The sequence below is a fragment of the Hirundo rustica genome, chromosome 6 (assembly GCF_015227805.2).
Source record: "Hirundo rustica isolate bHirRus1 chromosome 6, bHirRus1.pri.v3, whole genome shotgun sequence".
Taxonomy (NCBI): Eukaryota; Metazoa; Chordata; class Aves; order Passeriformes; family Hirundinidae; genus Hirundo; species Hirundo rustica.
The window spans coordinates 40997545-41022621 of record NC_053455.1 but is presented as its reverse complement, the minus strand read 5'-3'; the positions used below and the strand labels follow the sequence as shown (position 1 = coordinate 41022621).

General features: G+C 42.0%; 1 protein-coding gene across 7 annotated transcripts in view; it reads left to right on the top strand.

Annotated features, from left to right (window-relative positions):
• The window catches only part of TSPAN18 (tetraspanin 18), a 122767-nt gene that overhangs the window by 52563 nt on the left and 45127 nt on the right, over positions 1–25077 (top strand). For 6 of the 7 annotated variants that reach the window (XM_058421241.1, XM_040068608.2, XM_040068610.2 and 3 more), the window contains exon 2: positions 10211–10341. The exons of the other annotated variant lie outside the window; for it this stretch is intronic. The gene's annotated coding sequence lies outside the window, so the exon portion shown is untranslated. The remainder of the gene's footprint in view (positions 1–10210; positions 10342–25077) is intronic. 7 annotated transcript variants of the gene reach the window in all.

Here is a 25077-nt window from a genome sequence, read left to right as displayed (position 1 = left end):
CCAGGTTTTTCAGAAACAGCTAAGTATTTCTTGCCTCAGGAGGCTTGAACACCCAGACTGAGGCATTTGTACTGATGCATCCTCAAACCATTGACCACTTCTAAAACTTTTTGAAACTGGCCTCTATACATCTGTTTGGCATATGGTGATGGTCCTATTGCAGACACAGAGTTTTGCCCTCAGTTTCAATGGAATTTTAGTTTTCCTTGGCATCCCTCCTTCTGTTGTGTTCAAGGCTCAGAATTGCTCCTTTTCTAATTGCTGGAGTCCTCCAAAAGGGTATTCTCTGACAATACAGTGTTTTTACAACAGAAAACATTGTCTCACATTTTAATGACTGTATTAATAACTGGGAAAGCTAGGGAGAGATGTTTCTTTGCTAAGACATTGTGACAGTGAGCCAAAGAGCTTGATTACTGCAGCTTTCAGAGGGGTAGCATCCCATTTCTCCAGTTCTGGGAGATTCTTTGGGATTCATCCAGAGTTGTTGCAGAATCTCCAGAGCATTGTGCCGTATAATAACAACAATTGTCCTTGATCTAAACTGCATGAGCAGCTCCATACTTGCAACTTCCATTATGCTGCACTGTTTTTGATTACTATCCCTTTAAACAGCTGAATCAGAGGACAGAAGAGAAAAACAGTGGGTTGGATTGGGGGGAATGCTGCTGATGGAAAACATTTGCAAATAGGGAAGATGCCCTAGTAATGAAGGCTGATATGAGTCCTTGAAAGCCACATCACCAGAAAGTACCAGCAAGAAATTAATACCTGCCTTATCCCCAGTCAGTGCATTCTGATGCGCTGTAATTCTGCTGAATGCCACACAACACAAAATGGCTATAAAAAAATGGCTATATTGAGCCTTAACTAAAGAAACAATTACCTCATCCCTATGTTTCTAACATGTGCTGGAGTTGCTAATACATTTACTGATAGTCATGTTTGTTTTGGACCATTGAAAAGGTTTGAAGTTTTGACCATTTATAATACAGAATTCCAGGGAAAAAATGTGTCAAAAGAAAAAAAAAAAAAGTTCTTTCCTGAAATATTTTTTTGTGTTTCTATGTTTTTTTGGTTTGGTTTTATTTTTAACATACAGAGAGTAGAAGGGAAAAAGAAAAACACAGCTCTTATGAATTTTTTTTTTTTTTTTTTTTTTTTTTTTTTTCTGGGAGAAGAATAGGATGGATAGATGTTTTTGCCTGGTGTTAACTTAGAGTTCTTTATCTTGTGCTGCTCTTTGTTTGGCAGATTCTGTATGTTCTTAGTTCCTGCTTAGCTCATTCCAGAAAGTTACAAGCTTTCTGTCATTAATAGGTGCCTTTCTGTTGTGCAGACAGAGCAGACCCTTTTGAGGCTTTTAAGATTTAAATTGTTAATAGTATTTACATTTTGGCATCTGATTCTTGGTACTTGAAAATTTAGTAACTTTTTCTGTAGGGCTCACCTCTGCCTTGATTCATTTTTTTGCCATGGACAGCCCAGTTGCTCAATGACAATGCAATTTCCATCCAAGTCAGTTAAACTGTACTTCCATGTGTGGTGTGTGACTGGCTTGCATGTTCCAAGGAAGTTTACTCACTGGTAATTTTAAAAGTTGCTCTAATTTGGCTTACGCAGGTGGTGTATTTGCACTTCCATGGTAGTTCAATAATTTTCAAAAATCAAAACTTTATTGTGGCTTCTTTGTACCTGTGCACAGCCAGAGCTACCTCCAGCTCTAGGAAGAAGCAGTTAAGAATGGCGCAAGGTTGGACACTGAGGTGATGCAGAAATGATGTAACGTGGGCAAGGAGACCTGACCCACTCAGTGGGGAATATAGAGAAGGATTTGAAGCGAGAGGGTAGTTTCCTCCATGTCTTGGAAAATCAACTTTCTTTTCTCTTCATATCTAGCAATTTGATTTCATGTGCTCATCACAAGTTTCATTACTTTGAAGGACCAAAACCTTTGAACCATGTGCTAGATTTTCAGAACATGATGAAAATGCCAAGACGTTTGTTATATAATGGCTTTGTTGCAGTGGTCAGGAGGATTTAGGTGGAGTGGCAGGTGGTGGAATGGAATTTTGCAAGATTTAACTCTTCATTTCAAGAGGATAATGGAACAACATTGCATGTCCTTTTCCATGACTCACTGTGGCTTTCTCTTTGGCCTTTACCACTTGCTTATTGGATTTTGTGTGTTTTTTCCCCTTGAAATGCTCCTGCTAAGCCTTTTAAAATTATTGTGTTTCAAGAAAAACAATCAGGACTTAGGAGACATTTTTTGGGAGTGGGGGAATCTGGAGTTTGTTTAAAGGAAGGGGATCTGAAGAAGATAAAACAGAGATATCAGTTATGCAGAACTAATGACGCATTCCAAAGGAGAGTTGGAGAGCTATACAACTCCATTAAGTGCTCCATTCTGTATTAGCTTTTGCACTGGGAAATCTTTTGAAGGACCAGAATCACACACACGTATTATACATAAAACTCTGTAATACATGAAAGTGTATTTGGATCTGACACTGCATGAGGAAGCCCATGGCATTCTCAGGGAGCAAGCAAACGACTCTAAATTCCCTAGGCAAGAATCAAAGTCTTTCCAAACTAACCTCATTACCAACAGATGTTTGTATGGCTATAATAGTCATATATCCCTGCTGCACATACAGTGTGTGCTGCCTTGAATGTCTGTTTTCCTCCCTCCCCTTATATGCTCTTGTAATTCTGGGAACATCCTGTCCAAAACTCTCAATGTGCCTTCTCAGGTGAATCTGCGGAAAAAGGTACAAGAGATAGATGAGAGCCTTTAAAAAGTAGGGTAGAAAACTGCCAGATTGTCAGAACTAATGGAGTGACAGCTTGAGTGTGAAAACCCAAGCGCTCTGCTGCAGTATTCCAGGGATCAGCCAGCCCTTTATTCAAGGAAAGAGGAGAGAGCAGCAATCACAAACTTAAATTAACAATTCAGGCTGACAGAAAGCATCATTTCTGAGTCAAACAAGAAAAAAAACAACTTGAAAAACAGTTAGATTGACTGTTGTTTATGCACTACAGATATTTCAAACTCAAGAAAAACTGAGGAAGTAGTGATAGTCGTTAAAGGATGATTTAAAATTATTTGAAGTAGCTATTAATATTGCAAATGCTTCTGTTAGGCAACCTGCTTCCTTGGGGCAGGTAATTTAATCCTATTGCTCAGAAGTGCAATTGGTTTCTTCTTCCAATAGGTTTAGGGCACAGAGGGCATTTGAATTAATGAAAGGCAGACATAGAGGCAGATAATAGAGGAAACACTCCATTATCCTTAGCCTTTGGTAAGTCTGGCTAATTAGTGAAACTTTTGAAAGAGACATCTTTCATTTCCATGCAATTTCAAAATAATTTTTTCATCTGGTAGGGTTGTCATGTGTATTCACTGATGTGCATGGGTAATATATGAAATATCTACCTTGGAAGTACCTGCACTAGAATTAGTCAGTTGAAGGCCCCATGATTAGTTATATTAAAAAACTTCACAAAACTGCACCTGCCAGCACTTGTTAATTTAAACAGGGGGCATTTGGCCTCTTTGGGGCAATATTTGGGTGCCAGCTAAGAATTCCTTGTGCTTATTTACATCAGAATCCCTAAATCTCCTCCTCATGAAAATGAAAAGCACCAGTAGCCTGTCAATTTTGCTTTTAAGAATGAACTTTACAAGCTTTAAAAGGAACAAATTTCAGGGAAAAACAGGAGAACAAGAAAGGAAGAAACAGTGATCTCCACACTGAAGGAATAAACTTGAGACAGAAGATGTTCTCTTCCCAGGTCATTCACTGGCTTCTTGCCTGATCTTTACCACCAATATCTCTCTGGATTTCCGCTTCCCATCTGTAACAAGGGAAATACTATTTTTTCCCTGCTTTTTATTTGTTTAGTCAGCTAGCTTTTCGGGCAGGGAGCTCTTTTACGCTGCACACAGTAAGAGGCTTGGTTCTGCACGACCTCTAGGGACTCTAGTGATATGAACAGTAACAAAGGGTGGAAAGATGTGCAAAGGCATGTTGGGGAAAGATGACCAATAGTTCACTTTTTTTTTTCTTTTTCTTTTTGTGGGGAAGCGACAAATTCCTTCGCCTTGGTTGCCAGGGAAGTTAAAGCATTTCTGAAATGTAGCTTTGAATAGTTTGTCACAGTTCAGCGTGATGCTCACCAGGCCACGTGGCTTCTTTGTGGTAGGATCCCCTATTGCAGTGGTTGCCATGAACATGATTGAAATTCTTGTCATTGGTCCCAGATCTGGTAGATTTTCCATTTCAGGGTATGGGGGAAAAAAAAAATCTGTATTGTTTTGGTTAGCATTAAATAGTAATTGTGAGTGTTAACACTTAAGCAGCCAGCAGTGTTGGTGGGCAGACTCCTGGAGGACAACACAGTCACCGGTCACAGCCAGCACAGCTTCATGAGGGGAAGGTGGTGCTTGTCAAACCTCATTTCCATTTATGACACAGTAACCCACCCAGCTGATCTAAAAAAGACGGTAGATGTAATCTTTTTGCACTTCAGCAAAGCTTTTGGTACTGTCTCTCACAGTATCCTTCCGGACAAAACATCCAGCACACAGCTGGATAGACACATCCTATAATGGGTGAGCAACCGGCTCTCACAGGGCAGGCACAAAGACTTACAGGGAATAGGGTGACATCAGACTGGCATTTGGTCACTGGTGGGGTTCCACTGGGCTCCATGCCTGGCCCAGTTCTCCTCGACATCATTAACAACTTGAATGCAGGACTTGAAGGAATACCAAGTAAGTCTACCAACAACATTAAATTGGAAGGAGCTGTCAACTCCCTTGAAGGCAGAGAAGCCCTGCAGAGGGACCTGACAGACTGGAGAGATGGGCATTCACCAACCATGTAAAGTTTAACAAGGGCATGTGCTGGATTCTGCACTGCGATAGGACAACCCTGGATGTGTGGACAGATTAGGAAATGAGAGGAGCTGTGGAGCAGCGCTGCAGGAAAGGGACATGAGGGTCCTGGTTGACAGAAAGTGCATTAGGAGTCGGCAGTGCCCTGGCAGCCGGGAGGGCCAAGCATGTCCAGGGGTGCATCAGGCCCAGCATGACCAGCTGGGCAAGAGAGGGGACTGTCCTGCTCTGCTCTGCATGGGGATGGCCTCACCTGCAGTGCTGGGGGCAGTTTGGGGTGCCACAATATAAGAAAGACATGAAACTATTATAGATTGTTCAGAGGAGGGCTACAACTATGGTGAAGGGTCTGGAAGGAAAACCATAAGAGGAGCAGCTGAGGTCACTTGCTCTGTTCAGCCTGGAGAAGAGACTGAGGGGAACTCGCATTCCTCACAAGAAGTGGAGGGGCAGGCACTGATCTCTTTTGTGGCCAGAGGCAGGGACCCAAGGACACAGCATGAAGCTGAGTCAGGGGAGGTTTAGGCTGGGTATTAGGAAAGGGTTCTTCACCCAGAGGATGGTTGGGCACTGGAAAAGGCTCCTCAGGGAAATGGTCACAGCATAGACCCGACAGAGTTCAAGAAGCATTTGGACAATGCTCTCAGGCACATGATTTGACTTTTGAGATGTCCTGAATGGGGCCAGGAGTTGAATTCCATAATCCCTGATCAAGGATCCATGATGGGTCCCTGCCAACTCAGCATATTCTATGATTCTATGAATTCAGTAGGATAGAGGTGGTGGATTTGGCCAGTGTCTGATCTTGTCATTTGATGTGTGCTGGCTGTTCCCCGCAGCATGTTGAAAAGTTCTCACACTTACATATCTAAACTCAGGTTTCAGAGGTGAGTCAGATCAACCTGAGGCATTGGATGTAGTGACCTACATTCCCCCTGGGAGTAATTTCTGGGGGAAAAAATATATTGCGTAGATGGAGATGTACCTTTAATTTTCAGGCATTGTGACAAGACTGTTTTTAGAAGGGTAAAATGCATTTGCCCATAGTCTGGTCTGTAACTGGAGTTGCATCTGGTGCTCCTGGGAATGCCAAATCTCACATCTGATCTGAAATGCCAATGAGCCCATATAAAGCTGTTAATGTTTGTGTGAGGTTTTTTAGTCCTCATTACCAACCTGATAGAAAGATAATTCCTCAGCTGCTGTTCCAACCTGTGGGATTTTACCCACTTAATTAATTTTCTTTCTTGTTAAAAAAGATCTCTTTTTATGCACAAGGAGCTGTGCTTGACTTGCTTTTCAGAGACTCTTCTCATGTCTGTATCAAAGGCAGAGGCTCCAGAAATTGGAGGTTGAGCCCTAGGGGCAACATGCTTGTGGAGGCTGAGCTTGGAAACGCTGCCTTGTGTGTTAAGGGCAAGCTCCTGGAGGGGAGTTAAGTCTGCACAGTGGAGGGGATCCTGGTTCCTTCCCTGCTCCCCCCTTTTGCCACCACTCTGCAATAAAATGGAAGCTTGTGACATGACCAAAGGATAAAGAACCACTTGCTGAATGTCTGCTGAGAGTTTAAAATGCCAGCCTACACCACCCTCCCCAACCTTTCAGCATGTCAGCAAGCTGTCTATATAAATAAATACACATATCAAACAATAAGCAGACGCCTTTTTAACATGCACTGTTTCAGGCTGGCACACTCAGTTCTGGTGCAGCTCATCTCAACATCTGTCAAGCTAATGCCAGCTCCACAGCTCCCTTTCACTTGTATTTAATGCACAAAGATTTGTGTTGTGTTAAGTAATGAGGAGTTGGCTTGCTTTACATCTGTTTTGGTGTTTTTTCTGGTGCCTAAAATGTTAAACAGGAATGCTTTGTGCTCCTCCTGATGTCTGTGTCAGTATGTAGTGCAAACTCTTGTTGCTTATGCTTGATTAAGTGGCTTTATACAACCCATGTGTGTGGTTGTACCAGTATACATGGAGGAAAAAAAATGTTATTTGCAAAATATACCACCACTGGGAACCCAAAGGATAGAAACATTGAGCTGGGGAGAAAGCTGTGATGAGGGTTGGATTTAAAAGAAAATTTTTTTTAGAAACTAAATTCCAGTAGAGTCAGTTGTGTGCCTTAAATCAAACTCAGGAGCCGCAGAGTCTAAAGCCCCAAGGGTGTGGGGCTCAGTGCAGTCTTGTGGGAGCAGCACCCCTGAGCTGCTAGTCCAGGTCAGGTCATGTCTAAGCCAGGGTCTTGTCTCTGATAGCAGCCAGCACAGATTAGAGAGAATGCAAGACCGGGGCCACAACTGGGAGAAATTTCCACATTAAGCTTTTGTTTATTTTTGTTTTCATATTGAAAATGTATTGAGCCCAGATGACCCACAGTCCACTGGGCCTACTCCTCTACAGAAAATTCACTTGCAGGCTAGAGGGGTGTTGGATCCTCTAGTGCAGCTGTCCATCTATGTTCCTCTGCATCAGTCTCGGAGAATAAGTCTGCTTTTTGTTTTCTTTATTCACATTTCTCACATGCTACTGCTTTTGCTCTGACGAGATACTAAGGAATCACATTTTCTAAAAAAAACCAAACCAGACAGACTCTTGATGTATGCAAGAAGTCTTTAAGACAGCTATCAGGCTTTTCTGGAGTCTGCTGAGAGAAAGGAGAATATTCCTGCTGCCTGAGATACTTCCAGTTGGATTACATGTAAACAAAACAGGGGAGAGAGGAGAGGCATCATCCTCCACTGGAGAGGAGGATTTATATGATCTGATGTATCTTGTGTTTCTTAATATTCCTTGAATAGAGGTGATTGAAATCCCTCATCTGAGCAAGCATGCTCAGAAGACAAAATACATTATTAGTGACCCTAAGTATATTAGAGCCCTCTGCTTCTGATCACAGTGGTGCATCAGCTGGAATAGTAATAGGGGATGAACGGGGTTTGCCTACAAGGACAGGACTGTTCTTCCATAATGGAAAGGGAAAATTGCTACTAAAGATGCCATTGAATCAAATTTTGATGGCTCTGTATGCCTGCCTGTGACATTTTCCATATTGTGGTTTCAGATAATTTACAAACTTGAATAAACTTTTATTTTCCCTCACTGTCTTCAAAGACTGGGAATTATTATCCAATAACTTACGTCTGAAAGGACTAGGACTGTGTTCAATGTTTTGCTAGGCAGCAGGCATTTTGTCCTGTGCAGAAGTGTATGGATGTGCATTTTCTACATACAAGCACTTGCACCTCTCAAATATTTGCCCCTCCCCTTCAAAGAAACCATGATGTCACCCTGGTTTTTCTGAGTTTTTTAAAGCCTTTTGATTGTTCATAAAATGGAGTCAGACTTTTTAGCTTCTGTACAATATTAGTAGCAGGTTTTGCCTTTTCTCACACATGTAACATAAACAAATCCTTTGTTTTTCATTCTCTGTCCTTTGTTTGCATGTTTCTAACCTGAAAACAAATGTAACTGACAGTTGGTCTGGCCATTCAGCTGGGAGGTGATAACTCCAGAAGCCAATCCACAGCCAGACCCACAAATGTATAAAAAGTAAGAAATAAACGGGCAGAGGGGCTCTGGGCTTGGCTCAGCCTTGGGCTCTCTCAGAGGAACAACTCTGCCCTGCAAATCTCTCGTCTCCGTGTGGTTGCTTTGCGTGTCGCGATCACACCATGATGTGGCTGGTATGTGTGTATTTGAACTGCTAGGTTGTACAGAGCAAAGAAGAGTCTTGTAAACAAACACCCACGGTTGGATGGACCACAGCTGAAAGTGCTGAAAGAGTCCAGTGGAGACATGGAGAACATCTGCCCAAGTACCATTTGGTGGGCCCTTGCTCTGCTCACCAGGCCGTGCTGCCCCTCTGTTGTATGTGAGATGAATGTCCAGGGTGCAGAGCTCTCCTCATCAAATGCCCTTGCGTTCCCACTAATCCCTCTCTCTCGTCCTGGGGAAGTGTGAAATAACACCCCACTGGGGAGCAGGGAGCTGCTGATGGAGGGCTGATACCCTGTGCGGGGGAGGAACTTCCTTTCATGTGGTCTGGTGTGACATTGGCACTTTCCAGCTGGCTTGTAGGTGGCTTTGTAATCCCTGGATTGACAACTGCCAGTTCAGCGCAGTATGGCTGTCATCTTCAGACAGCATGACAGAGAAGGGGAACTTGACACGTCCTGCTGCAGCTCTGTCTAGGGTCTTATGGCACTGATGGGTGGAGTTGCTGTGACAAAACCTTCTCTCCCAGCTTTTTATCTTGATCTCGAGGGAGGTGCTAAGCATTGTGTGATGCCGAGGGGTCAGAGATGCTACCTGATGTTTCATATGGACAGTTGGTATTGGCCCTGAGATCTGGAGTGGCTGGGCAGGGCAGAGGATTTGGGCTTCAAAAGAGAGCAAAGCAACAAGATAGACTAGAGAAAAGAGAATTAATTTCATGAAATAGATTTACATGGCGCCGTCTCCATATCTGAACTGGAGCTGTCAGGGAGAATGAGATCCAGACTTGCTGCTGCTCTCCAGTGAGGAGCTGTTACGGAACGATTGCTCAGTTAAAGTGATGGCTCCGCCTCTGTGCCCCGTCTCTGGCTGATTTCTGCAAGTAGAAAACAGACACAACCTGGCATGATCCCTTCTCCTCTCCCACTGGCCTTTCATGCCTTTCTGCAGGCTCTGATCTCTCTTCTTTCACTTGCCCTATTGCTTTCACCCCTTGAGCACCTGTGGGTGTCCTCCTCCCACCCTCTTCCTGCCCCTTAGCTCCATCACCTTGCCTTCTTTTTCATCCTCAATCGTTTCTGGCTCCCTCCTTTCAGAGTAAGTGGTACTTCAACATCGATCCAGTAGGTGAACAGATGTGTGCATGTTTGTTGCATACAGAAATGGGGAGTGTGAGTTAAGTGTGTTTTATCACACACTTCTCCACCCTCTGTTCTGGAACTGGACATCTGGGGACTCACAGCACCTCTTCCTGAGCATGACTCTCCTCTGCTGTGCAGAGGAGCAAGGGGGGTAAGATGCTGAGCAACTCTGTTGCTTCTTTCTTACTCTGCTGGAAATAGTCCTGTCCTCCTCCTGCCTTCTGGTCCAAGCCCTTTTCTGCTCAGTTTAGAGAACTGGAAACTAAGGAAGAAGAATTTGCCTTTAGTCCTGGTATTGACAAGATCAATGAGAGATGCTTCCCCTCTTTTTCTTCAGGTGTACAAGAAAGAGTTGTTTTTTATCCAAGCAGGAGGAAGTAAAACAAGGTGGCAGTCTTCTCCTCAGGTCCAGTATGTGCCTTATATGTTTTCTTTGCTGTTTCTGACAGGTTGACCAGCCTCGATCACAGTGCTAGAGACCTGAAGCAAGGATCCTGACCGATGCATACTCAGTACAGCCTGACTTCTTGAGGAGAACAAGCATTTTTCTGGAAGCTTGTCCCCTCAAAGCAGCACACAGGTAAAGGGAGTGCTTCTGATGCTCCAGCTCACCGGCACTGGATTGAGCAAATTACTTTTTTCCATTCATTTGGCTCAAGAGGGGCTTTGTCACCACTGTCTACCTTGTCAGTAGGGATGAAACTTTACAATGTATTTACAGCATTGGGAACATTTCTCAGCAAAAATGTACTTTCAGAGGATCAAGACTTCCCATATGGTTGAGATAAATATAGGTTAAAAGTGTGGGAGGAGTAGGCTGAAAAAAGAAAAATGTTGCATACGAGGTATTAATAAAGCAATACTTGGATCTTGTATTCTAAAATAATTTTGTATTGGAAACACAATTTCCAATTTAATAATTTAAACAGAAAACTTTTAAAGAAAAAGGACTAAAGGAATGCATGTTGTGGAGAAGGGGTTTAGTAAGAAATTAATTTAATAATATTGTTTTCAACTCGGGAAGATGTATCAAGTCATCCGTAAGTGAAAAAAAAACAAACACAAAAGCCTTGCAGTTCCAATTGCTATGACTCATGGAAACCAGATCTAGAAGAAATGAGGCCCTTTAGTCCGAACTCTTAATCCCCTACTAGCATGTAACATCGTTCCCAGCAGCGTCTACCAGTCCTGATTTAAACGATGGGATTTTCCCTTGTCCCCTTGGGATACTATTGCACAGACTAATAGAATTAATCTGCTTACTTCTCTTTCAACCCCTGACCGCTGCAGATGCAATTAGTTGTAGGTGATGGGAGGATTCTGTTTCCTATGCTGTATTATGAAGGCTTAGGTCTGTATTGTGTTAAACCAGACATCAGCTGCAAGTGTGTTTGCATGAGTGTGGCTTATCTGTCAGTACTCATTACTGCCCCATAAACGTCTCTGAACTACATTTCTCAGACTTAGGAGCTTTCCTACAATCGTAATTCAAGATCTGATAAGGCACAGACTAATGTATTTGAATGCCTGTGAGAAAGATAGTATGATTGGGAACTAAAGTGAAATGCAAAGTCATACGCTGCCAGTGCTAGAGACTTGAAGAGGCAATTTACTTCTGTGCTTCGGGAGCGTTCTCTGGTCTCTTTGGCTTTTCTCCCAGACGATTTGTTAGTATGAAATACCTTTTTGCTGTGTGTGGTGCTGCTGGAGGTACCGCTGTACCTTTCCACTGTACATTTCTGTCTGTGAATTTCAGGCTTGTCTCTGATGAATGGTGTGGGCTTCTTCCAATGTTTACTGAAAGGCTCCAGTTAAATAATCAGATAAAGCCAAACAAAGTTGAGCTGGAAAATCGTAGCTGTTGTATTTAGTTAATACAAAGTAGAACATCTTTCAGTGACATTTCACCTGGGGTTTTTTCCTCAAATTTGGAACAATTTTATTAGGGAGAACAGTTCATTTCTAAAGGAGATGAATGCTGGAATGCAGGTGATTGGGTTACACCTGGAGAGTACAGCAACAGCTGAGCTGTACAAATTCCGTGCGTGGATATATGGATTTGCCCACTTCCAAAGCAAATTAAAAGCAACATCCTAATACAGAAAGCAACTGCAATATAATTGCCACTGGATGTTTGAATGAGACTTCAATGTGAAATGGAGCCCACATGGGCTCTGTCCTCTGGCACTGAAGGGGGAGGTTACAATCCTGTTCCTCCTCCCTCTCAATAAATCCTGCCTCTAACATACCATAGCTTTTCTGGAGTATTTCTTCAAACAGAAAGCCTAAATATAATCTTAGTCACTGGTCCAGTCTTTCATTATTAAGATAAGTTAATCAAGCTTTTTAAAATTTTACTAAGTTGCCTGTGTTTGTCTGATACAAAATTCTTAAACACTTGTTTAAGAGTTTTGATATGCTCAGTGAGTCCTGTGCTATTTTTCCTATTGTTTTTAATCACTTGAAACCCTTTCCCAGCTTGGTGCTTGGCTGCTTCATGTGGTTTCATAACATACCTTAAAGGACGGGGAGGTGGAGACTAAAGCCAGGGGTAATGATCCGTAGCACTCTGGATCATCTCCAGCTTATGTTCCCTGTCCTTGCTTTGCCAGTCAAGCTTTATTCCACTGGAAGTGCCAGTAAACCCAAGGCAGATAGGCACTATTTCTCCTCTCCCCTTTGCTTTTTCTTTACCCTGAGAGTTTATCTTGCTGCTTGCTTTTTAAAAGCTTTGCATTAGCTGGGGGGCTGTGAAGTAAAAGGCATGCTTTAAATACAGATGCTGGTGATAGTCCTTTCAAAAGCTGCATTTCTCAAGCTGGGAGCTATTGACCCCTTTCAGTGCAGTCACAAAGAAATCCAAGAGGAAATGGAGGGTGAGGGCCGGCAGGGATTTTTTTTATTTATATATATATATATATATATATACACACACACTCTTTTTTTTTTTTTTTTTTTTTTTTTTAATTATTTTTTTTCCCCTCCAGGTCTTCTTCTTATTCCACCCCCTGCCAAGCTGGCTGTTGTTTGTGCCTCCACATGGGATACAGTGGCCATATAAGGAAAATGGCATAATGTTGCATTCTTTCTAATAATTGATTTCTTCCAGTAGCTTTTTCTTCCCCCCTTGCTGAAAGTTGTTCTGTCTTGGTGTAAGCTCTAGGCAAAGGAAAGTGGTGGCCCATGATACCCATGGTATAGCATCTTGGGCTGTGCAAAAGACTTACTTTGTCTCTGTTATCTCAGTTCAGGCGATGAGGCAAAGTGGCATATTGCAAATTATGAGGTGCAGCTACTATGACAGGAGGAGAGGTTGTTGCATTTCTCTGCATCTTGAACTCTGTAATAAAGAGTAATAATGATGTTTATTCTCTTTTCTTTTTTTTTTTATTGCATACGAGGATGCTCAGGCCATGGGACAGAGGCACAGAGCACCCCTCTGTGTCCCTCCTCATTCACAATCTACCTTGTATTCATATATTTTGCAGCTGAAGTGCTGAGGGAGTGGCATGCACCAGTTTGGGCCAGCAGCTTCCTTTGCTCTGTGGGATGACCAAGCCCACTGCTGGGGATGACCACAGCCCAATTATCCCAGCGGGCAGATGAAACATTTGAGCCTGCAGGAAGCAAGGCTGTGAGCAGCAGTATTTTGGGGGCCGAAGTTCTGCGGGGACAAGGGTCAGACTAAACACGCACCAGCTCAGGAAAAGAACTCCTGAAGTTTGGGATCATTTCCTGGTGCTACTGTCACTTGTTGATGAATAGAAACTGCCTGCTTTTTTGAAATAAGTCTGAACTTCAAACACATCCACTTAGCAACCTCTACAAAGGAACAGCTGTAGCAACATGAGCCCAAAAAAGGCTGAATCCCCCGGCTCCAGAAAGCAGAGGCAGAGCCTGGAGTAGGAAAAGCATAGGTTTGGAAGTTGGGAAAAAGATAATTCTCAGAGAAGAATAAGTAAGTGCTTGTGCACGTGAGCATGAGGTTTGGGCACTCTTTTGTAGCCTCTTGAATTGGGATGCAGTTTTTAGTTGCACTTTCTGCGGTTGCCATCAATTCTGTTTCCTTGTGATGCTCCCCCATAAAAATCTGTTCAACAACTGATAATGTTGCAAACTTGTTAAAAATCAAAATACAAAAAACCTAATTCCTTCTTAGAAAGAAGAAGCAATAAATTTTGAGGTCCATTTACCACAATTATGTTACAATATTCAATCTGTGTTATGCTGAGGTGTGATTACAGAAGTGGAAAAAGGGAAAGTACTTTCTATAAACACATTTTTGGCCAGAATAATAGTAGTTCAATATTATTATGATGATTATCTGCGTGTGCATTGACAACATACACTTTTTTCCTTATTAAAATGTTGAACAGTTTGACAAATTTTAAAGAAACTGTGATTTTGTGAGAATGGAGTAAGGACTTTTTGAAGGTTCAGTGTCTTTTAAATAAGCCTGTAAATGGAGGCTGCATTGACCAAAAGAATCTGATATTGTACTGAGAAAGTTCTAGTTTTCTTTAATTTTTCTTTTGGCTGTAAATTAAATTGTTTGGAGAAGCTGTGCTACTCTCAAATGTCTACAAAATTAGCCTCCAAGAGAATCTTACTCTATGATAAATTGTAATTATACTAGAGATAAAACAGGGGAAGCCTTCTGGGCTTTACTTTACTTTGTGCTTGAGTTGGCACCAACATAACAGGAGAATGTGCTCATGTAGCTATTTCTTCATGAAAGGTAATTCGGTGCCTCCTAAATGCTGTCCACTGTGGTATCAGGAGGAGATATCACAGCGAGTGGTGTGGAACGATGCGATGCCCCATGTTCTCGGTTCTCAAATTACCAGCGAAGCGGCAAATGACTTTTGACATGTACATGGCTGGCATGGGACATCTGAGTTAGCACTGCACAGATAAATGGAATGCTCCTGGCCTGGCAGCCATTGTTGCAAGCTCCCTGCAAACTCCCAGGCCACGTGTTTTGGTTGCAGCCTGCTCGCATTATCGCTGTCCCACGAGCTGCAGTGGCCGACGTTTGTTGTGCGAGCGCTAACGAGGGACAGAAGAGCGTCAAGGGTGAGTGCCAGGTCAGCCATGCATCCCAAGAGCCTTCCCTGAGGAGCAGCGCTTGGGATCTCAGCTGGGATAGCAAGAGGCTTCTGCTCTTCTGCTGCAGGAGGTGCTCATCAGGCTCTAAGTGGCTGCTGACAATGTGGCATGCGTTTGCTGCTCCTGTCTCTACTGGCTGTAGAGGACCCACATGTCACTAGAGCTGATTCTGCCAGCAGAGGACTGAGCTTTTCAGAGGTCTTGCTCCAGAGACTTGGAGCTAATCCTTCTGATGCTAACCATGGTTTGGGCTGTTTCCCTGTGAAGTTGTGAGCTTGTGTAACATGGAAATGATCATGATGGAGGAGGAAAGAAATTGTCATTAGAAATATATTTCTAACAGTTCCTGTCACTAAGATCTAATGCTACAAAGTAATTTAAAGCTTTTTTGACTAACTCTATCTTGGGTAAAGCGCTTTGTCAAGGGACAATGAGGTTTACCCAATGTGACAGGACAGGAAAGCAGAGCTGCCTTTCATTGCTGTGCCACGTCCTGGGCAGAGCGGCTGAGATAGGGTGTCACTGAGAATGGCAGGGAAGGCTTTGCATTGCTTATTTTGAGACCTACAAAAGTACGTTCGCTTTTGATTTGTGCAGCTTGAAAACTACTGAGTGAAGCTGGGGACTTAGTTTAAAAGCCGCTAGAACTATTCTCTCACTGTGGAGATTTCTCAGGAAACAGATATATAAGAGGCGTATATGTGCATGTATTTGAAGCTTTTATTCTTGGGCTTATGAGTAAGAGCTGGGATCAGTGAAAGGTGATAACTACTAAAATCAGTAATAAGGATAGTATTACCCTCTAAGAAGTGAAGTGGGTTTGGGGAATTTTGCATTCAATTATTAGCTCTGTGCCTAGACTGCATACTGACAGTGGGAAGTAGCTTGATTCCTCTCTGCCTTCTTTCCTCATATATATAAAGTCATTAAAACAGCTGATAAGCTTTTTCTTGTAGGAAATGTATTTTATTTTGTGCAGAAACTAGCTTTGTGGCACTTTGCATGTCTTTACAGAGAAATCTGATGATGAAAAATTTTAATTCTGGAGGGTTTATGTTCGTACTTTTCCCTGTTTTTCCTCCTTTCTGTGACAAAACAGGAACAAGGAAGGGAAGTAAAAATGAAAGAAGTAATCTAGAAATTCCCTTTCCTCACTTGTAAAACTACACATGAAAAAATATCATGGGTCTTACATTAAAAAGAAAATAAACTGAAAACTAGTTGGGTTTTAAACTTGCAGAGCATGAAAAAGGTTATTATTACTATTGAGTGCCCTGACATGTTTTAAGCTGGAGTTTCTTGCTTGCTTGCATTGATGTATCTAGTTAGGGCAAAGTCTTGAGAGCTCTTTCGAGAGAGCAGCCTACACATAGGCCAGCTGCTGGCCAGGCTTGTGCACAGTAAAGATTATGGTGACGATAATCTAATGTCTGGCTTGTCCTTTGTAAGATGACTCATGCTCTGGTTACCTTCTAATGGGTGGGAGCCGTATCCTTGGCAGACATCGCATTTGTTGACAGTTGTTGGCAGATAAGAAAGTGGAGCAGCCTTGGACATGCTTGTGCTGGACATTCAGGGGTGCTCTCCTCAGAAGCAGGTGTCAGGAGAGCTGAGGTAGAGCGGACATGCAGGCATTTTGTGGCTGGAGGAGATGGAGGGGTTATAATGGCAGTGCTCTGCCTGTATTTTAGCTTCCAGCGTCCAGCATATGGAGGTCTTGAGCTGAATATGTGACTGTCTGCAGCTGTTCCTTTCCCCAAAACGTGGAGTACAGCTCATGTATGAGTGGACCAACACCCCCAGCAGCATGTGCAAATATAAATATATTTCAAAGGAGTATGTTTAACATAAAATACCTCTTTTAATCATCTGTGAAAGGTTTCTTTTCAAATGCCCAATCACTAAACAGGTGCTAGTTTTCAGATGGACTTGTAGCACTGTCTTGACATTTTCAGGTATCTTGGAGGTTTAACAGGTTTAGCTCCTCCCTGAAGCATGGGAGGAGCCAGCCCCTGAGCCCAGGAGGGTAGGAGGGAGCTTTTCCTGTGAGCTGGCTTTGTGTAATTGCCACCTTGAACTGCTTCTGGCGCTTTTCCTTCGTGGCTGTTAAGGACAGGATATTAGAGTTTGTGGCTATCCGACCCACTGGTTTCCCCATGTTCTGCAGCAGGGTTTTCAGGCTTGGGTATTCTTGCTGCTGTCTGGGTAGCCCTTGCTGGTGCTAGAGAGAGAACAATGGACACCCAGTGCAGTACACAGGACATGTTTGGCAAGGCAGAGTTTGTCACCGACTCCTAGAACTGACCTGGACCATTTATAACATTTCTGGCTGCAAAGTATATCCAAGAGTACATTCCAAGAAAGCTAAAAATAATATCCTCAACTTTAACTTACTTCTCCCACAAGGATTCAGTTAACAAGAAGAAAAGAGTTTGTTCTCTTTTTCCCCCCATGCTAAAGTGCTCAGCTCTCAGAATGGAGCTATAAGTTTATCGCAAGCTATTGGCCTGTGAGTTGGATTCATGTATGGATCACGTTACTGGAAAGTGTAATTATTTGCCAGGACTGCCTTTACTTTTCCATTTCCCTTTCCATCTCCCAGTTCTGCATGTTATCTGGTAGCAGCACTGAAGGCCAAAATCTCTCTGAACTGATTGGAACCAGGAATTGGCATTCTGCTATTCTGGGTCCTTCTGCCAAAAGTCAGTGTTCAAAGTAAAGGCTTAAGAACAGACTACTCACATGAGCACAATTTATGGTTGCTTAAAATACCTGAAGATCAGTATGCCAAAGCTCTGATTTTCCTGGAGACTTAGTATGACCACACAGTGGATAAAGTTGTGTATATTCCACAAGTCATCTCAGGAAATGGGGATAAGTGATGGTGACTTCTGAAATGCAGTGATGAAATGGTTTATGTTTTGGGTGGGGTTTTTTTGTTTGTTTGTTTGTGGTGTTTTTTTGTTGTTGTTTTTTTTTTTTTTTTTTTCCCCCAAGATGCAGTTAGAAAGAACTCATTTGGAAAACTCTAAACTAGCTAAATCTAAATCCAGGTATTAAGGACTAGCAATATAAATCCCCAGGGATACTCAAGAGTTCTGACTGTTAGGTGCACAAATCGCAAGCTACTGCCTGACCTGCCTGGGGTCTTGGTCTTTTGCTGTTTTTTTTTTCTAGTGATCAGTATTAATGACAATTGATGAAAAGTCTAGTGTTCTGATGGTTCTTTTCCTGTGAACAGAAAAACAGCTGTGCATATCAAGTCTGTGAATCACATCTCTGTAGCAGACAATTTTTATGAAAGACAATTTTTTATGAAAAATTACACAAACTTTTGCATCCAAGGATCTTTACTGAGACCATACATCTTCATAAAATCAAGTTAAAATTAAGTAAATAGTTTTAATCAACAGTAGGAATACGTATATATATCTATATATACATTTGTAAACATTAAAATATTTACTTCCAGACTTTTAATGCAATATATATTTTTTGTTTAGAAATGCTGAAGCTGATCTTTTTAATATCTAAAAATAAAACATACATTTTCCTATTAATATTAGGTCCAAACATTTTATAAAAAGAGGTTTTGTGTGGTATTTTGTTTGGGATAGTTGGTGTTTTTTAAGTTAGAAAATATAAACAAATAAGATTTCATCTTAGATTAAACAAAACTTTGGGGTATTAATGTGAAGAAATACCTTTGTGGGTTTTTGTTCTAGAAGAAATCTCTACCAGTTCAAACTGAAGCAATTCTTCCCATCTGGTTTGGGTTTTTTTATTTTTTTCTTTTTTGTCATCCAAACAACAGAATCTTTTGAACATCTTGCTATGTTCTTTCTGGGTATACTAATGAAGAGTAATTTTTGTTTGTTTGTTTTTTTTGTTAATGTAAAATTTCTTTTTGTGCCCCATTTCTGAAAGAGTTTGGGGCTTGTCTGGCAGGAAAATGACAATTAGGGCATTACTCTTCTTGCTGCTGAGTTGCTTTTGCCACTCTTAGTGATTGGGAGACTGCTCTAGGATTTCCTTTCCTATTTTCTCATCCACCTCTGAATTACTGAATAGCGTCAGCTGCAAGTCAAGGAATAAGGCATGAATGCTCATTGTTATCATCAAATGTTTTCTTTGCTAATTCTCTTTTATTGTGTCCCAGTGACTTGCAGCTGAGGATTAAAATAACTGCCTTCAGCACCAGCAGCAGGCACTGTTTGAAACCTCCAAAGGGCATTGTTTATCTTCCCTGACTCCCTTGCAATATGCCTGCCCAGGATGAGCAGCACTCTCCTCCCCATCCCAAGTGATTCTGTTATTGAGGAATGTTGGACAGATACCATTACACACATGGTAGAGATGCTCCAGATTTGGGGTTTGAGCTTGATTTAAAGGGGAGGAGAATGAAAGGAAGGGAACGTTTGTTTTTTTTTCAGGAGAGACCCTGGCTGTAGTGCTTTGCAGAACTGTTTTAAATACGTTCCTCAGGCAGGGAGGTCTGTGGGTGCAGGCGAGCTGCTCAAGTGTTTCCATGCAGGGCTCAGGGCTTCTGTCCCAGGCACGTACTTCATTATTGCTTCAGGGAAAGGCATTCTGGGAGTAATCAATCAGCATCGCTCGGGGTTCCTTCTCAATCAGAGCTCCGCTGATGTGTCTTTCAGTGCTGCTCATTTTGGTTTTAGTCTTTGAACGAGGGATCGATTTGCACAAAATAGCAGCAGGCACAAGAGTTGGTTTTGCAATGGGTGAAAGCATCTGGCCTATTTTCTCTGAGGCACTTAAATGGGTATTTTAAGTTGTAGGTCCTGAAGAAGATAGTGGTGGTAGTGCTTTGCTGAAGTGTGGTCTGAAGATCTCAGTGGTTTCCTAACACAAGATTAAGATGTCCCCTTGGATTTTTGCTGTCACCTCTGCTCTGGAGCACACCTTATCTCAGAAGGGACCCCTCTGCTTCAGCTTTGCAGTGGTGCCACATCACTGTCCTTCCCTTTTATTTATCTTTCTGTCCTTCCACTTACCATACCTCCAGATTCTTTGCTGCAGCTCTTCTTGCTTTTCCTGAGGCAGTGCTGCAAAATGGACCTGTTGGGAAGGGAAAAGCTGTAAAAAATATTTCTGTGATTCAAGACAGTCTTTATGTGTGCAAGAATTTGGGGAGAAAAGCTGGTCTGATTTAAAAGACAGAAAGCTTTGCCGCTCTTCTCTCAGTGGGTGAGCTCAGACTGAAATCCAGGAGACCTGGTCCCACCTCACCCTTCCGACTTAAGCAAATTGTTGTAGAATTGGTGTAGCTGGCTGGGAAGATACACCCTGTACTGCAAAGGATGGGTATTGCATGCCCTGATTTAATCTCCTTGGAGACACCTGTACAACGTGCACTTAGGCCAGTATTTTCTGATGTTCCATGTCATTGCTCACAAAGGAGAAAAGATGGACTGTACTTATTTTTCCCCAGAGTTCAACTGAAGTTGAAGGGAGGTAGTTCTTTACCTCCCTTAATGAGTAACTTTATACTGTGCTGTCTCCTACAATAACAGCTGTCAGTGCTAGAAGAAAAATAAGATATTTGCCAAAACAATGAGGCTGTAAAAGTTGGTAAGAGAGAAGGAAAAGTATGTGCAGGGAGCTGAGATTGCAGCAGGAGTCATGAGAATTCCCAAGGTCTGAAGCGTGTTCCTGATTTTATCTTTCTATACAGCTCTGGGGGTGACGTTTGTTTAATGTTTCTGGTGATGGTGGATGAAAGTAAAAATCCTGATTGGATAGTGTATTAGTGCTGTGATGATGAGGGAGGTTAGGCTACCTGTTGTGTTTGCTGTGCAGAGTTGTTGTGTCACAAATTATGCTTATGGCTAAGAACCTCAAATGCTGACACAGCATCCAGTAAGGTAGGAAAGGGCCATTGTGATCCCTTTTTCATCCTAGACACAGGGTTTCTTTGAATTAATCCTGGTTCGGATCAGAGCATCTTCATGCAGCAATTTGTCATATTCTTTTCTATTCGTGACTGTTCTTCCCCGTATATCTTGCGATTACATAATGCCCATATGGCAGCTTGAAAAATCATTGGAAAGGCGGCTGAACACTGCAGAAGCTCTACGACCATATTTCCAGTTGTCTGTAAAATAATTTCATCCTCTGCAGTTGATGTTTTGAATATCAGTGGCCTGTAGATTATCTGAGAATGGAAGACGCTCGGGGACCAGGTTTGTGTCTATAACTTTCTTAGCTCATGTTGTTCTTTGGTCTTTCCTCAAATATGAAATCTCCATCAGACTGTCCCAGTCTCTGTCAACATCAGTGGAAGTTGGAAACTGTGTGGAACAGTGCATCATGAGTAAACCTGCCCAAGGCACTGCGTATGAAATCTGAATGTCACTGGAGTCGGTGTACATACTCCCACATATCTCCCTGGCCCTAGAAGTTTATCCCTTTACTGATGAAAAACTTGTGAATATAAGGATTGATGAATCACCTGTTCTCAATGGATCTTTTCCTCCCACAAGCCATCTCTGAAGCTTGGTGATGTGGGTGCGTGTCCATTAATCATGACACTGGTAGGTTTTGCCTGGCCAAAACATGGCTCGAGGAGTTGAGACTGCTGCCTAGAGGCAGCTAGTAAATCTGGAAAATTCCTGCAGTAGGAAGAGATGTACCTAGGTAAGAGCATACAGAGCACTGAGAAAGAAAAGAGGTCAGAGCAAGTTTTGCACCTTCCCGGTGAGCAGTGTTGGGAAAGCAGGCAGTCCCGGGGAGACCTTGGAACATGCTTTCATTGACAGAAAATAGCTTGGCAGCTTGTTTAATCTCTGCCTTTACTCTTTAAAACTGGAAAAGCTCCTTCTATCTCACGCTCCATGAAGTCTGGGGAGGTACCTGTCCCAGCTTCTCCTCTTGTGTGATGCAGAGGTTGGCAGAGCCTCAGGGATGCCTGTTGCCTGGATACAGGGTAGTCCTGCATCTCAGCCCCCCAGCCAGCCCTGCGAAAGCGGAGATTGTGGGGGGAGAGTTGGGTGAAGTAATCCCTGTGTGCTTGGAAGCAGGAGCACAAAGTCCACCTGATGCAGCCTGCAAGCTCAGAGCTTCCTTTTTCTTTGCTAGTGTTATTATTATTTATCATTATTATTGATAGGAGAAAAGTGCAGCCCAGCTGCTCAGCGCAGAGATCTGAGGGCTCCCGCAGGGTGAAGCGCTTCGTGCCACTTAGCAAACCAGCCATTGTGCTGTCTCTGGCGTATGCACTTTATTTCACAGGCTTGTTCTGAGCCTCCTGCTGCTGCTCACACTACAGCTGCTGACAAGTAGCCTTCCTGGCAACATGGAGTCACAGCCTGTGACTTGAGACCTTGTGAGTACAATACGGAGAAGGCACTGAATATTTAAAAATAAATTATTTCATCTTAAACATGAAAATGCTCTTTGCAGTTCATACACATCACAGCTTGGTGACAGTGACTGGCCAAGTCATGCATTATTCTTGTGTTCCGAGGGGACTGCTGACTGTAGAGCGAAAACCTTCTCCTCTCTCCTTTGCTGGGCACATGAAAGCTCATCGTTAGGAGGACGCCCTGTTGTACGGCATATGTGTAAATGTCTATAAACTTCACTAACTGAGAATAGTTGGAAATAATTTTTAAGTTCATCTAGTTTAAATTTGGGCTATTTCGTACTGCAATGCTGAATACATCTGTAGAGTATTGTGCTATTTCAAACAGCTCTTAGGAACTGTGGCAGTAATGGTAATTAACCTTTAGACTGAGAGAGCAGGAAAGAGCTCAAATACCAGATCAGGGTCCTCTTCCTCAAAGCACAGTCAATTTTCATGACAGAAATTCTACCTGATCTAAGAATAAGTATGTTCAACTTCAATATGCGAAAACAAATTAGTATAATGAAATGTGTGTGGCAGGGAGATGAACACCTGAGCAAAGTCACATTGAAGATTGGCTCGTATTCAATGTTGAAGGAGGACAGCATCAAACTTTGAATTAACATTAAAAACAAAACTCTTAGAAGTCTGAAAACCCAAAGGGTTTCAAGACAAACAGTAGAAGGTCATGAAATGGTGAACAGTTTTTCCTAGGTCTTTAGAAAATCTCATTTATGAAGGTATTTGCATCTCTGCAAAACAAGTGCAAATGATTGACAACACAAGCGTATTGTTCTGATGTTGCAGTCCACGCTTTGTGTTTCTATTTACACATGTATGAAGAGTGTCAGAGGATGAGAGATGGGGCTCCTTGTGAGGTGACTGTTGAAAGGCTGGGCTGAAGGTGAATCTGCTTTGTCTTGGCTCTGCGTGTGTATAAATATACAAATATATACACATACATGTATATGTATGAAAATGCGCACACAAAGCCACTGATTGTCAGTAAATAACTATTCACAGAAGTCTAGTATCTATTGTGAGTAGAAATGAGGAACCCTTTTCTCTCTACTGAAGGTGAAGTTAGATGTTAAATTGCTATAGTTCGGTAAAGGGGTTTTGTCATGTAAGTTGTTTATTGCTCTCTTCCTCCTGTCTTCATAAATAAATTTATCAGGTGTTTTACCAGATTATTTACTTAGGTAAACCAAGTATATGCTAACCAGGGGAATCAATAAAATTACATCTCCTAATCAAATTTTAGTGTTAATATCCCAACAAACCCTTTGATTAAGCACTTCCACCACATAAATTTTCCTGTTTTAAATTAAAACCACACCCCTTTCTCTTCCCTGATTTCTCTTTTTAGTAGTAGAGAAAATATGCAGAATAGAAAGGCCTCTGTAATTTCTGGAAAATTGAAATGGGAGGAGTGAATGTTCACTCTGGTGCCTGCTGAAATGGAGAGTGGAGTAACATTTCTAGGAACATTGATATTAGTATCAATGAACTTGAAAAGAAAGTGACCAGAATGGAGATTGAAATTCTTACCTCTGTCCACACAGATCTGTGTGAATGACAAGGCTGGGCTGAACACCAGTTTTGTTGAGAGATTAAGGAATTATCACTACTCAGCTTCCTCTACTGGGGGAAAAAGCCCCATAGCTCACAACATACAGGACAAATAGTTACGGGACTGCAAGAAGTTCTGACTGAAAAATTGTTTGAAAGTTCTAAACCAGACTTAGCTACGCCACATCACCTCCTCTTCCAGCCAAGTGACAGTAGTAACCAGAATAGAAATTGAATTGAACATGTGCAGTATTGAAACACTGGATTAAACCATCAAACAAAACAAACAAAAAAAACCCCCACCAGAAATAAATACACCCAAACCTGATTTCCAGTTTTGTTTTAAATAAATGTTGGGTGGTTTTTTCATACAGCACAGGCAGGCAGGACCAAAATCCCTAAAACTTAATCTAGTCTCAGTTTTTCATTTAGTGAACTCACAGATACAGTCTCCACTAAAGAGTTTACCATTGCATTGAGCTTTAAATCCTTTGGGCAACTAAAAATATGATTTTTTTTAAGGCAGCACCAAAAAAAGCATAATTATTTTTCTAAGGTTAAACAATTAACCTCTCTTTCTAAATTTAGCGCCATACAAAATTGAAAACTTAAACTAATGAAAGGGAAATGGTACAGGATTAGTAAACTGTTGTCTTTTCCCTCCAGCTGTGGGACATCAAAGATGTATAAAGCTTCATGTTCTGTTGCTTTATTGAAAATTCTCTCATATCCTTCTGAGTGATGTGGAAGGGGTGGGATGTTACAGCTGTGTTTCGACAGAGCCTCAGTGTATTTTGCTGGTCTTTCATGACATTGCAGAAGTTTCTTTTGTCCCTTATTGATTTTTATTGTTGTTCTTTTGAAACAATTTGCATGAAAACAAAAGGTCTTGGTTGCCTTCGGTGTGACTTATGTGATGATGATGAGTTTGCAGCAGAGATATCATGCGCGTGCATTTGGAATTGGCTTAACTGAATTAATTTTTTAAAATGATTATGACAATGTATCAGCCTATCAAAACCAAAGTCACTCTCAAACCACTGATTAGAGGAAAATAATTAGGATTGAATGATAAATTGAGATTCAACTGCAATTTACAGGAGTGTTTGTTTAAAGAAGAGCCAACAAAAAGAATCTTGGCTCTGAGGATCACCAGGAAAAAGCCTCTTTATATATTACAGCCATGTAGCAACCAACTCCAGAGATGAATTGCTGGAAGTGACATGTCTGATTTATTGCCCGCTGCAGCTTTGAGAGTGTTTGCAAACT